A 13,529-nucleotide genomic window follows, 5' to 3' on the forward strand; every position below is an offset into this window, starting at 1 on the left:
TAGGCCTACGTGGTGTTTAACATAAAAATGACGAAGACGAAGATATCTTAAATAAGATCCCAATGACCAGCGTGCGTTGTATGAATGCATATGACAATTCAATTTAATGATATGAATAAAATAACATTCTATATAGATATATCTAGGCCGAATGGCTATACTCAATGCATTTGAATTATTTTTTTCTGTATAGGCTTATTTTTCTTTTTGTTTCCTTTTTCAAATATCGTGTGACAGCAATTTAAGGTCTGGGTGGGTTGCAGGGTCTATTTGGAGGTTGAGGAAATATGTGAATAATAATAATAATAATAATAATAATAATAATAATAATAATAATAATAATAACAATAATAATAACGACAGTATAACCGGGGTCGGGGGATCTTAGTATAATTTGAAATTCAATTCTAATTCACTTTTTAAACAATAATTTTACTGATTTTCCTTTCAGAAACCAAATTAAATATTGCTCCATTTTTCAAATAATCACTTCCAAATTAAACCTCAGATTATACTAAGATCCCCCGGGCTTTTGGAGTCGGGGCATCTTATTTATTATTTGTTTTTCAATTGGAATAAGCGTCTGAAAAGTATATTTTACTGATTTTCGTTTCAGATCCTAAATAAAACATTGCTTCATTTTGAAACTTTTCTTTTTTCCCTTAAAATCTGGAAAATGGCCCATTTTTATGATATTCTCATTAGTATTTTGGCTTTTTTTGATTTGGGACTGACACTGAAAAAAAGCTCTTAAAAAAGGTTTTGGCGTTTTTTCATCCCAGACCAAAAATCCAATAATGGCTTCATTTATCCAATTTTCTAGCCCACCAAAAAATCAGGAAAATGCTCCATTTTTCTGATATTCTGATTAGTATTTTGGCATTTTTTGATTTGGGACTGACAAAGGAAAAAGCTCTTTATTTGTCTTTTTTTTTCTTAATTCATCTGGAATCCAAAAGCCTGGAATGGTTATTATTCAAAATGTCAGTCATCTTTTAGTCTACCTTTTTCATCAAAACAAAGAAGCCATGTGACCATGGGTCAAAGCACATGGTCTTTGTCCTTCAAAGTAAAAGTTGTAGTCTAACATGTAATCAATAGGATCTACAGACAGTCATTAACACCACATGTAATTACTGTATGATGTGTTTTTTAATGCATTTTCTGTCATTTTTTTTTAGATCAAAGCTACATCTCACAAAAGTATGTTGCAAGACTACTAAAACCTTTCTGGGACATAAAACCGTAAACTCCTTACAACTATATACTTGTGGTGTGGAAGCTCCACCAGCAGGGGTCATTCACTTTCTAGGACCTGGCTAAGATATGTGTGCACTTCATTTAGGAGAGAATATCTCAACTGTTCTTGGCTAATATGACCCCAGGGAACAACTTAGGAACTGTGACTAATTCTCTATTCGGGTCGAAATACCCGAAAATGACCACGCCCTTTTAAAAATCAAATCAAATCAAATCAAGGTTTATTTATATAGCACATTTAACATGACCAGGTCAACCAAAGTGCTGTACAGGTAAAAAGCAAAACAAAGCAAAAAAATAGTAAACAATGAGTAAGCACAGACAAACAAACATTAGCGCCAATAGAGGAAGGTAAGGCTGCTTTAGTTGTTACTGAATGCCAAGGACAAAAAAATAGTCTTTAGTAAAGATGACTGGGCTGCTTTGATGCGTAAAGGAAAGTCATTCCAGAGGGGGCAGCCACGGCAAAGGCCCGGTCACCCCTGGTAACTTTAGTGGGTGCAGTTGGCACTTCCAGCAGCAGCTGGTCAGCAAACCATAACATCAATGCTCAGCATAAAGTGAATACTATCATAATAGTCAAAGGTGTATGGAATTTGAACAATATGTTCAAATTAGAATCTGAAAAGTGAATTGCTAAACAACAAATCGTTGCTAGGAATGTGTCTTGGTGTTACAACAACAGAACAGCTCTGCGATAACTGATACATACTGCACCGCGCGCACACGCACACACACACACACACACACACACACACACACACACACACACAGTTGCATGTGCTCAGTCCTTTTGATTCCTCGGGTGATGATTGTTTTTAATGTCCTAATCACACAACATCTATATATCGAGATGCAGCAGACTCCAGTTTTGCAGCATTTGCTGTGTCCACTACATGACTTTTGCAGCCACAGTGGAGGAGGATGGCGCAAGCTTTACTGGCATCTGCGAGATGGGTCCAGTAAGGTTCCCAGGTTCGGACATGCTGAATCAGTGCAGCTTGGGTGGGAGGAAGTTCTCAAGGGACCTGGTTACCATTTGACCAACATCAGCCTTCCCTGACTATGGGAAAAGGAGTGCAGGTATCTCAAAGAAACTCTGGTCACCCTTACTTTGGAGCCTGAAAAGATCAACTTTCCATGTCCAAAGATTGGAGTATATGGTCATCATCATATACTGTACGCCGGCAAGAGCCGTGGTGGCCACAGCAGAGTAGATGAATCCTGACAGTGGCTAGTGACTAGTACCGTATGATATCATACTAGTCAATGGTGTATAGAATAGTAATACTATATAGTATTACACTTTATGCTGAGCATTGTTGAACATACTGTATTAGCTCTAGCTGTAGGCCTATCATCATAGGAATTAGTTCTACTGTAAATTCATTCTTGTTTCAATGAAATTACATCGTAAGATACATTGGTTGTTTCAGAACATAGTAGCCATATTTGTGATAATCAAATTAGTGTCCTCTAGATAGATTAAATCATAAAGATAAGCATTCAAACATGTTTTTAATTGTCAAAAAACATGATTTAGACACCAAGTTTGCATTCATAGCTGAAAATGTGGTTCAAACGTTATAGCCAAAAACTTTGTCAGGTGGCGGTCATATTGGATTTGGCCACTATGATGACCCTGAAGGTTGCTGGCTCGGGCGCTCTTGCTAAATCATTAAAGCATGCCCTGGGTTACATCTGGGACAAATGTGGTGCTCTTAGATTGATTTGCGCAAAAATATCCTTATGGCCCTGGACAGTAATACGTTTCTTTTAGCTGTTCTGTCAAATATCAAATTAGAAATTTTACACTTTACTATGTTTCCCTATTAAGTATTCTGAACATTTTGAGCACCTCAGTAAATCTGTAGCTCCAAAGGTTTAGCAGATAGAGCCATGTTGGAAGTAGTGCACCGGTTATGGTCATTTAAAAAAAGAGCGTGGTCATTTTCGGGTATTTCATTCCGGATAGAGAATTAGTCACAGTTCCTAAGTTGTTCCCTGGGGTCATATTAGCCAAGAACAGTTGAGATATTCTCTCCTAAATTAAGTACATACAATAAAGAATACATCACATGGATGCACCTGGGATGTATCATCAGTGTTGTAGCCTGGGGTCATAAGGTGTTTCGGGTCTTGCAACATGAACCCTCGCCCAGGTGACCCAGCCGGGGTTGATCAAGCCCCAACTTACATCCCAGGTAGCTACCCACGGTCAGTCCCATAGGGAAAGACAGTAAATTAAGTTCCCTCACATATACAAATGACATCCTGCACATAATTCTACATTCAATAAAACTATGAACTCTGACTGGGGAGGGAGTTTGGGATATAGGTGGGTTACTTATTGATAATGGGTAATGGGTTATTAGTCTAATGATCATTAAAGAACGACTTCACCCATTTTCAACCTATCTTCATAGATCCTCACTAATGCTCCTGCTAAAATTGTGTGATTTTTTTCTTCTCAGTCTGTGTCTCATAGGAGGGCTATGGACACTTCAGAAACGCATCTACCAGTGAAAGTATAAAGAACGTTCAGGGCATACTTGCCAGCATTAGCCATAGATGGATAACACCACAAGGTGGATCATGGCAAGGTGCCCAGAAACCTAATGGGATGAATGACCTATTCAGTCCCGACTTTAGTGACCTATTCGATCACAACCTTCCCAAATGGAGATTCCCATAGATGGAGACAATTAACCTCCCCAAGTCTGACATCTGATGGCAATTAATATCCATTTAAAGCTTTAGTTAATACTAGTTGGTATTATAAGAATATGCGATTGCTTTAATTACTATTGTTTAATTGCTGTCCCAATAAAGAAGACAAAACTGTCAGATGTCCCGGCCGTTGAAGTGATGAGAGGTCATCTGTCTGTACATGTGTATGCATTTGTGGTTTCTGTTCCTTTCTGTCCTTCCCTAATCTTAGAAAGATGCAGGTTGGAGAGAAATCCCCCCCCCCCCCCCCATTGTTTGAAGACAAATGCTGAGTCAGGTGGCGAACCAACCTGAAGACCATCCCACATTTCAGTATATAGGGGCTCTAGGGACAGATAAGAGGGCTCAGACTTAGTGAGGTGACCTCGATGCAATTTGTTGCTGATAAGGAAAGCTAGTGTGAGCCCAGAGATCTCTGTTAAGTACATTTCTCTAACTTTTAACTTACTGCTTGATTAATAAATACACTTAATTTTAACAGTCTTGTCTGCTCTTAATTTCACCAATACAATGGACGGACGCACGACAAATTATGTCATTGCACAATTTGTCTGTTGTTTAAATAGCTGAAATCTCCAACACATCATAGAATCTCTCCTAGACGATTATCATGGAGATACCTAACATACCTAGCGCTGACATCAGAGAACCCCTACTGGAACTCCATATATGGAGATAACCAAAACGTCCAGGACAAACATCAAAGTCCTAAGGGAGTTCATCAGGACTGACATCATGGCTAAGGGAGTTCATCAGTGAAACCGAGCGACATTAACTCTTAGATAAGCATCAGACAACTCATCAGCCTAGTTGGTTTTCACAGCCTAAGCCTTACATATCGATTTTACTTACTTCTCATAGCGGCTCTCGGATCTGGTCAAAGAATCAGCCGATTATCAGTTCAACAGAAAGGATTTTTTTCCCTTCAATATTTAAAATTGTATATATTTGTTTTTATTAACGCGAGAACAATGGTTTCCATTATAGCGTGCTAACAGGAATAGAAAGCCTGTAGTTTCTATTATCTTGGATTCCCCATCGATTATTTTTTTCTCGATGGGTGCCATATTATCATGAGCATTATTGAGGAACAATTATATGAAGACAGGTTGAAAATGGGTGAACTCGTCCTTTAAATCCTGATGTGAAAGAAAATATTTGTATAGAAGAACAAAAAGGTTGTTAGGTTGACAGCACCTCAGTAAAACTACTAAGGTGCTGTGAAGTTGGGAGGCACAAGGGGAAAGTGAATGACCCCTGCTGGTGGAGCTTCCACACCACAAGTATATAGTTGTAAGGGATTTACGGTTTTATGTCCCAGAAAGGTTTGGTAGTCTTGCAACATACTTTTGTGAGCCGTAGCTTTGATCTAAAAAAAAAGACAGAAAAGGCATTAAAAACAACATCATACAGTCATTAGATGTGGTGTTAATGACTGTCTGTAGATACTATTGCTTACATGTTAGACTACAACTTTTACTTTGAAGGACAAAGACCATGTGATGTAACACGTGGTCACGTGACATCTTTGTTTTGATGAAAAATGTAGATTAAAAGATGACTGACATTTTGAAAAACAAAGACAAATAAAGATGTTTTCCTTTGTCAGTCCCAAATCAAAAGATGACAAAATACTAATCAGAATATCAGAAAAATGGAGCATTTTCCTGATTTTTGGGTGGGCTAGAAAATTGAAAAAATGAAGACATTCTTTGATTTTTATTCTGGGATGAAAAAACTGAAAAAAACCCTATTTTGAGCTTTTCTCAGTGTCAGTCCCAAATCAAAAGACGCCAAAATACTAAGCACAATATCAGAAAAATGGAGCATTTTCCTGATTTTTTTGTGGGCTAGAAAATTGGAAAAATGAAGCAATGTTTAATTTAGATTCTAAAAGGAAAATCAGTAAAATAGACTTTTCAGATGTGAATTTGAATTGAATATAATATATCAGATTATACTAAGATACCCCCAACTGACCTTGGGATCTTAGTATAATCTGAGGTTTAATTTGGAAGTGATTATTTGAAAAATGGAGCAATATTTAATTTGGTTTCTGAAAGGAAAATCAGTAAAATAATTATTTGAAAAGTGAATCGGAATTGAATTTCAAATTATACTAAGATCCCCCGACCAACCGGTCCGTGTATTTCCTGGCAGTTGGATTTTCTTTTGGTAACCACAAACAGAAATCCGCCCATTGCGCTCGTTTTTCATTTTTCATTTTTCATTTAGGGTCGCGTCGGTTCTTTCGCTCCCGTTCGCTCCCGTGTTTCATTTTTCATTCTTCATTTTAAAACAAGTTACGTTCGTTTCGCTCCCGTCTTTCATTTTTCATTCTTCAATAAAAAATAAAAAATGAAACGTAAGAAAACAGGGTTTTGCTTTTTCATTCTTTCATTTCTCGATCTTAATCAAAGATACTGTAAAGACAAGACCAGAAGCGGAAGTAGATTTAGTACTTAAAAATAAAAGTGATATATATATATATTAAATATAAATTTATACCGTAGGCTACATGATTATAACATTACTATGGCTACATCAATGTTAGACAGATGGACATATATATATATAGATAGATAGATAGATAGATAGATAGATAGATAGATAGATAGATAGATAGATAGATAAAGATAGATAGATAAAGATAGATAGATAATATAAATATATTATACTGTAGGCTACACGGTTATAACATAAACATAATTATGATAGGCTATATTATTATATTAGGCTATTAACATTATGCAAGCTAATTATATTTACCATGGTTACGTCAATAAGAAGACAGACAGATCTATATCTGTCTGTCTGTCTGTCTGTCTGTCTGTCTGTCTGTCTGTCTGTCTGTCTGTCTGTCTGTCTGTCTGTCTGTCTGTCTGTCTGTCTGTCTGTCGGACGGACGGACGGACGGGCAGATATAGGCCTAGTGATTCTCTTCTTTTCATTTAGACATGCGTTTTTTCATCCAAAATGTGTGTTATATTTATATTATTTAGTTGCAGCATGATTAATTAATAGCAATATTACGGAATAGGAAAACAGAAACAAATCTACCTATATAATTTGAACTTGGAAAGTTGGGTAGAGACTTGAGAGCTATAGGCGTCGCTACTCATTGAACCATCGAAATTACATCTCTGCTGACGTTTTAATCGGATACAGCATAGGTGGACACTAGGGACATCTGGGCACCAGGAAGAGTGGGTACATGTGTGCACTGCCTGCAGAGATTGAATTCTTTATTAACAATGATTATTAACACCAGTTTTCCTGGTGCCCAGTCTTCCTGGTGCCCAGATTTCCCTAGCGCCCATTCTTCTCCACCCCTAAGTGCCCACTCTTCCAAGTGCCCACATGTCCCTAATGCCCACTCGTCCAAGGTGCCCAGTTATCCCTAGTGACCAGAATGTTTTGGTGCCCACCTATCCTGGCTGTTACCGTTACTAGCCTATACATAAATACACACTGCAGTTATTTCCACACAGTAGCCTACAATTGAAATGGCCTATATAGCGGAACAGATTAATATCTTCAAATAACTGGTAGCTGCTTTCACTAATGCCCTGTCAGTCATCAGTGTAAGGGTTTGACAATATTATGCCCGTAGAAAGCACTGCCGTCTGCAACGATGAAGCAGCCTTAAAGCTCAGCAGGTCATGTTATAGATACAGCATGTTAGATTTCCTCAATACACAATAATAAACATCTGCAGATGTTCTATCAGACAGTGGTTGCAGCGTCCTTTTCTATGCTGTGGTGCGCTGGGGAGGCAATATAGGCAAAGGGACACACTCAGACTGGACAGACTGAGGGTACCATACGTGCGCTCCCGGTGCTATCTATCTATCTATCTATCTAATGCAGTAACCTAAAACATTTTTTTTTTAAATGAAGCACTCATTGTCTCAAGTGTTTCAGAATCGGTATAAACAAACGTGAATATATCAATACAAAAGATACAATGCAACTTTGGACTGGTACATCAGAGCTTATCAATATTCGGTGTCTGTCTGTCTGTCTGGATGGACGGACGGACGGACGGACGGACGGACGGACGGACGGACGGACTTACGGACAGATTGATAAGTAGACTTGATTATATTATATTATTTTTCATTTTTCATTTACACATGCGCCTTTTCATCCAAAATGTGTGTTATACTATTTACTTGTAGCATAGTTAATTAATAGTCCCTGTTTGCGTAGCCCCCAAATCGGGCTCCCCAAGTTTTGCTCGCTGTGTGAATGATACTGTGATTATACTGTGATTCAAATACAATGGATTTTGTCTTTGAGATGTTCAGGACCACCACCCACTCTGATATTGGTTCCTTGTTAAGAGCTACAGACAGGTCTTCCACATAGTAGCAGACAAAGTTGTGTCGTCAGAATACATGGCTATAGACGCCTTAACAGACGACGTCACACTGATACGAAACAGTATGCGCGCGCATGTCGGCAGCAAAAGAACCCCACCGCTCATAAGATGCAATGTAAAAGTGGTCACAGTCTCACGTGTAAAAATGCATCCCATCAAACTTTCAGATGCTGTTTCTCTCCCAGTGTGGAGGAAGAATGCTTAGGATTTTTACTGATCTCTCGCTCTTGAAATATATAATCCTTGGTTTCTGTTGTGTGTAAACAATAATAACAATTCAAAGCAGTTGTCCTCAAAACTCCACCTCCAGTGGCTGTCAACTGTCATATAAGAACGGAGAGAGCGCTCTATGATCATGGCACCAGAACCTGCTTGGCTCGCGCAGCAGCAGCCCGTCAAGACTAATTTATGCTCCGTCCCGCGAAGGTGTCGCGCACAGAGAACGGCCGAGAATAGCAGATCTCCAAGCTCACAGCGGTCGCATCCGTGACGCGGTTGTGAGCTTGTATGTCAGCTGTTCTCGGTGCGCAATGCCGTTACGCGATGGAGTATATATGTGTTGCCTGCAGGGCGCACTCCACTAGCCTACACACAGAAGAGGTTGAATGAACTGAAACAAGCTCACCCCAAAACAACAGGTTTGGGGATCTGTTGGGAATTGATTACATGAAACAGTTACCTGTGCGTCCAGTCTCAATGTTTGTAAACAAATAAATAGGCCCTGTCTAAGACCAGTGGCATGTCATTTGTAAATATGTCACACCAATATGAACCCCCCCCCACCTGGCTTCCCAATCCCCCACAGAGCTTTTATAAATGTGGCAACTGTGCTCAGTGCTCTAATTCGTCAAATACCAAATGTTTTACCCATCCACCTACTGGTAAAAAATATAAAATATCCTTATTTATAAATTGTAACTCAACCCATGTGGTATACATGCTTAAATGTCCCTGCATGTGGACTGGCATACATTGGTCAAACTAAGAGACCACTTAAACTCGTATTGGTGAGCACAAAACTGCTATTCCTACTAACAACCCTGAATATGCCATGGCAGGCACTATCAACAAGCAAAGCATGGCTCCCCAGCATCCCTTAAATTCTGGGGAATAGAGAAAATCTTGCAGCCTCATCACGGGGTGGTGACATCATTAATAAATTGCTTCGCAGAGAAGTACTATGGATCCACAACCTTAACACCCATGGTCTACTCTAAACGAAGAGCAGAGCCTTTCTTGCTTCCTGTAGACGGTCCCTGAGGCTTTCATGTGTATTTTGTGTTTTTGGTGCCTTTCATTTTTGAAAATGTTCTCTTTTTTGCATTGTGTCTTAAAAAGATCTAACATGTTTTGGTATTGGCCTAATATTTTCCGTCCCTTATTTCTATATGTACACTGCTTTAACTTTATCTTGATATGGCATTATATGGTTTTACTATTTTGTATATATTTTGCAATATGTCTAATAGTCCATACCCAGAGCCAACCCCAATCACCACTGATTGTCGCTACCTTGAGGCTGTGACGTGTAGTACTAGGTAATTACCATGAAACAGAGGGCCATCTATCATTGGCTCAATAAATTATTTCTATTCATTTTTGGCACATTATTCCTTAATTTACAGTAGATCTGCCAGTCATCCAGACTGACAGATTCACTTGCCCTTTGCTTTGCAGTGTTTCTAAAGCCATGCAGTTCTTAATTTCCAATCCAAGGTGCTCTTATACAGGTTAGTTTGTTTTCTATCTGGAGCATGCTTGTCAGCTATTGACAAAAATAACTGCATAAACAAATTCAAAGCCTTACGCAGCCGCCAGTTTGCTGGCTTGTTCTTTCTTCCTGGTGGTGTGTTGTGCGGGAGCATTTCATTGAAGGTATAGGCCTACTGTATGTGCTTTATTAACTGTTTATTTTCTTATAAATTAGGCTAAGCAAAACCCCGAGTGTAGTCCTGGCTCTGCAGGTGCTCGTCGTCAGTGGGATACATTGCCCCACACACCTGTTGAACAATATATCAATGCGGACGGTGCTGTTTATGGTACGAAATGCCTTGTTTTTAGCACGCACTATTAATGAATTAATGAACGCGCCTATATATAGACCCCTTAACAGACGACGTCACACTGATAAGAACCAGTATGCGTGCAACCAGTATGCGCGCAATGAAACCTATTCTATCAGGTCTCGCTAAGACGCGTCTCACCACCAGCCAACACACAAGAGGGGGTTGGAGGGGGTTGAAACAATCACCTGTGCGTCCAGTCTCAATGTTAGTAAACAAATAATTGGTCTATACACTGTAGGATAACATAAATTAGGATGCGTAAAGGTGCGTGCCTGGATAGTGTCGCTTCTGATCACTTCGTGCGGCTGTAGGCCATTAATAGAGGTAAGGGTTGGCCTGCGTATATTGTATATATATTATATAGATTATAGCAACAACTAACGATGTCTGCTTTCAAATAGGCCCACTAATGGCCAACTGAACATTTTTAACCCAACTGTTATAATGTTTTTGAAATCCCCAGCAGTTACAAAGGTTGTTTTTCTCCTTGCAACACTATTATGAATCAGATATATCAAGATGCACATGTACTTTAGCCAATCTATTTAATTTAGACATCAGCTTTTTCATCCAAAATGTGTTGGCTTTAGTTGCAGTATGATTAATAGTAATACAACCTGACGACTTTAAGTCATACAGTGTTTACCAACCATGGCAATCGAGGAAACCGAAAAGAACAGATCTGCCCAGACTAGTGAGATGTGAACCTCTTAACTGTGGGGGGTAGTTAATATTGTATTGGTAGGAGGTGGCACCAAGAGCCACGGTAGAACATTGAAGCGGCCATCGCCTGGTGGTCAAATCTGGGATTGCAATAGTTCTACATTTAAAACGCCACTGCGCATGCTTCTACCGTTTGAAACCCACAGGTTGTCGAGGCGCAAGCCGCGCAACGCTATTGATTCTCACCAGTAGAATATGTAAAATGTATTGAATGAATCCAAAACCTGTAAAATGACATCCTGCACATTGCCGTGGCCCGTGGGTGATGATTTTGTATTACTTCATGGTGATTATTCCAAAAGTATTACAATTATGACAAACATAGGCTACAACCGTATGTAACCATTTGTAAGGAATGATCCCATCACGGGCACTGTGTGTGCCATAGGGCAGGGTCTGAATATTGTAGCGTAACTATTATACATCCAAGTTCATGAGATTCCAGATTTCCAGCCAGTTGTAAAGACTCGATTTAAAATTACTACTGCAATATCAACATTGTTACATTTGGACACCTGGATTTCCTAGGTCTATATCCTTCTATAGGCCTACTGTGGACAGAGTAGACAGACAGACAGACAGACAGACAGACAGACAGACAGACAGAAACGGTCAGAGACGCACCAGTACCACCGAGTGCTAGTATGGAGCTTGTTGTTGCGTCTTTGAACAGTTCACACAGCGAGCAAAACTTGGGGAGCCCGATTTGGGGGCTACGCAAACAGGGACTATTAATAATATAACACATTTTGGGTGAAAAGGCGCATGTGTAAATGAAAATAAAATAATATATTGGCTATAATCAAGTCTACTTATCAATCTGTCCGTAAGTCCGTCCGTCTGTCCATCCAGACAGACAGACACCGAATATTGATAAGCTCTGATGTACCAGTCCAAAGTTGCATTGTATCTTTTGTATTGATAGTATTCACGTTTTGTTTATACCGATTCTGAAACACTTGATGACAATGAGTGGCTATTAATTAATCATGCTGCAACTAAATAATATAAATATAACACACATTTTGGATGAAAAAACGCATGTCTAAATGAAAAGAAGAGAATCACGTAGGCCTATATCTGCCCGTCCGTCCGTCCGTCCGTCCGTCCGTCCGTCAGACAGACAGACAGACAGACAGACAGATATAGATCTGTCTGTCTTCTTATTGACGTAACTATAATTAGCTTGCATAATGTTAATAGCCTAATATAATAATATAGCCTATCATAATTATGTTTATGTTATAACCGTGTAGCCTACAGTATAATATATTTATATTATCTATCTATCTTTATCTATCTATCTTTATCTATCTATCTATCTATCTATCTATCTATCTATCTATCTATCTATCTATCTATCTATCTATCTATCTATCTATCTATCTATCTATCTATCTATATATATATATGTCCATCTGTCTAACATTGATGTAGCCATAGTAATGTTATAATCATGTAGCCTACAGTATAAAATTATATTTAATATATATATATATCACTTTTATTTTTAAGTACTAAATCTACTTCCGCTTCTGGTCTTGTCTTTACAGTATCTTTGATTAAGATCGAGAAATGAAAGAATGAAAAAGCAAAACCCTGTTTTCTTACGTTTCATTTTTTATTTTTTATTGAAGAATGAAAAATGAAAGACGGGAGCGAAACGAACGTAACTTGTTTTAAAATGAAGAATGAAAAATGAAACACGGGAGCGAACGGGAGCGAAAGAACCGACGCGACCCTAAATGAAAAATGAAAAATGAAAAACGAGCGCAATGGGCGGATTTCTGTTTGTGGTTACCAAAAGAAAATCCAACTGCCAGGAAATACACGGACCATAACCATTATTATTTTTATTTAAATATGTTTATTCACAACTACAAATAACTGAATAAAATATGTTGGTGCCCGTTCCATTGTGCACACACACACACACACACACACACACACACACACACACACACACACACACACACACACACACACACACACACACACACACACACACACACACACACACACACACACACACACACACACACACACACACACACACACACACACACACACGCAGTAAGTGTGTGAGTGTTAATTGGACAAAAAAAAGTTGTTGTCTTCAAAGCGGAGTTTCTTTTTTCCCGTATTGTGACTTTATAACAGAATTCTTAGTTTAGTTCCCCTCATCACTTTCATCATAATTCTGAGGGTTTTTTCCCCCTTCACAAATGTGAGCTAGGCAAGTACAAGTACAAATAATAATAGGCTAATACAAAATAAATAAATAAAACTATCAATTATGAGATATGTCACAATTGCAAGAGAAAAACAGAATCGTTATAGAGATACGATTGTGAGGAAAAACAACA

This window comes from Gymnoscopelus braueri, assembly GCF_963280865.1.
Source record: "Gymnoscopelus braueri genome assembly, chromosome: 7".
NCBI classification, from domain to species: domain Eukaryota; kingdom Metazoa; phylum Chordata; class Actinopteri; order Myctophiformes; family Myctophidae; genus Gymnoscopelus; species Gymnoscopelus braueri.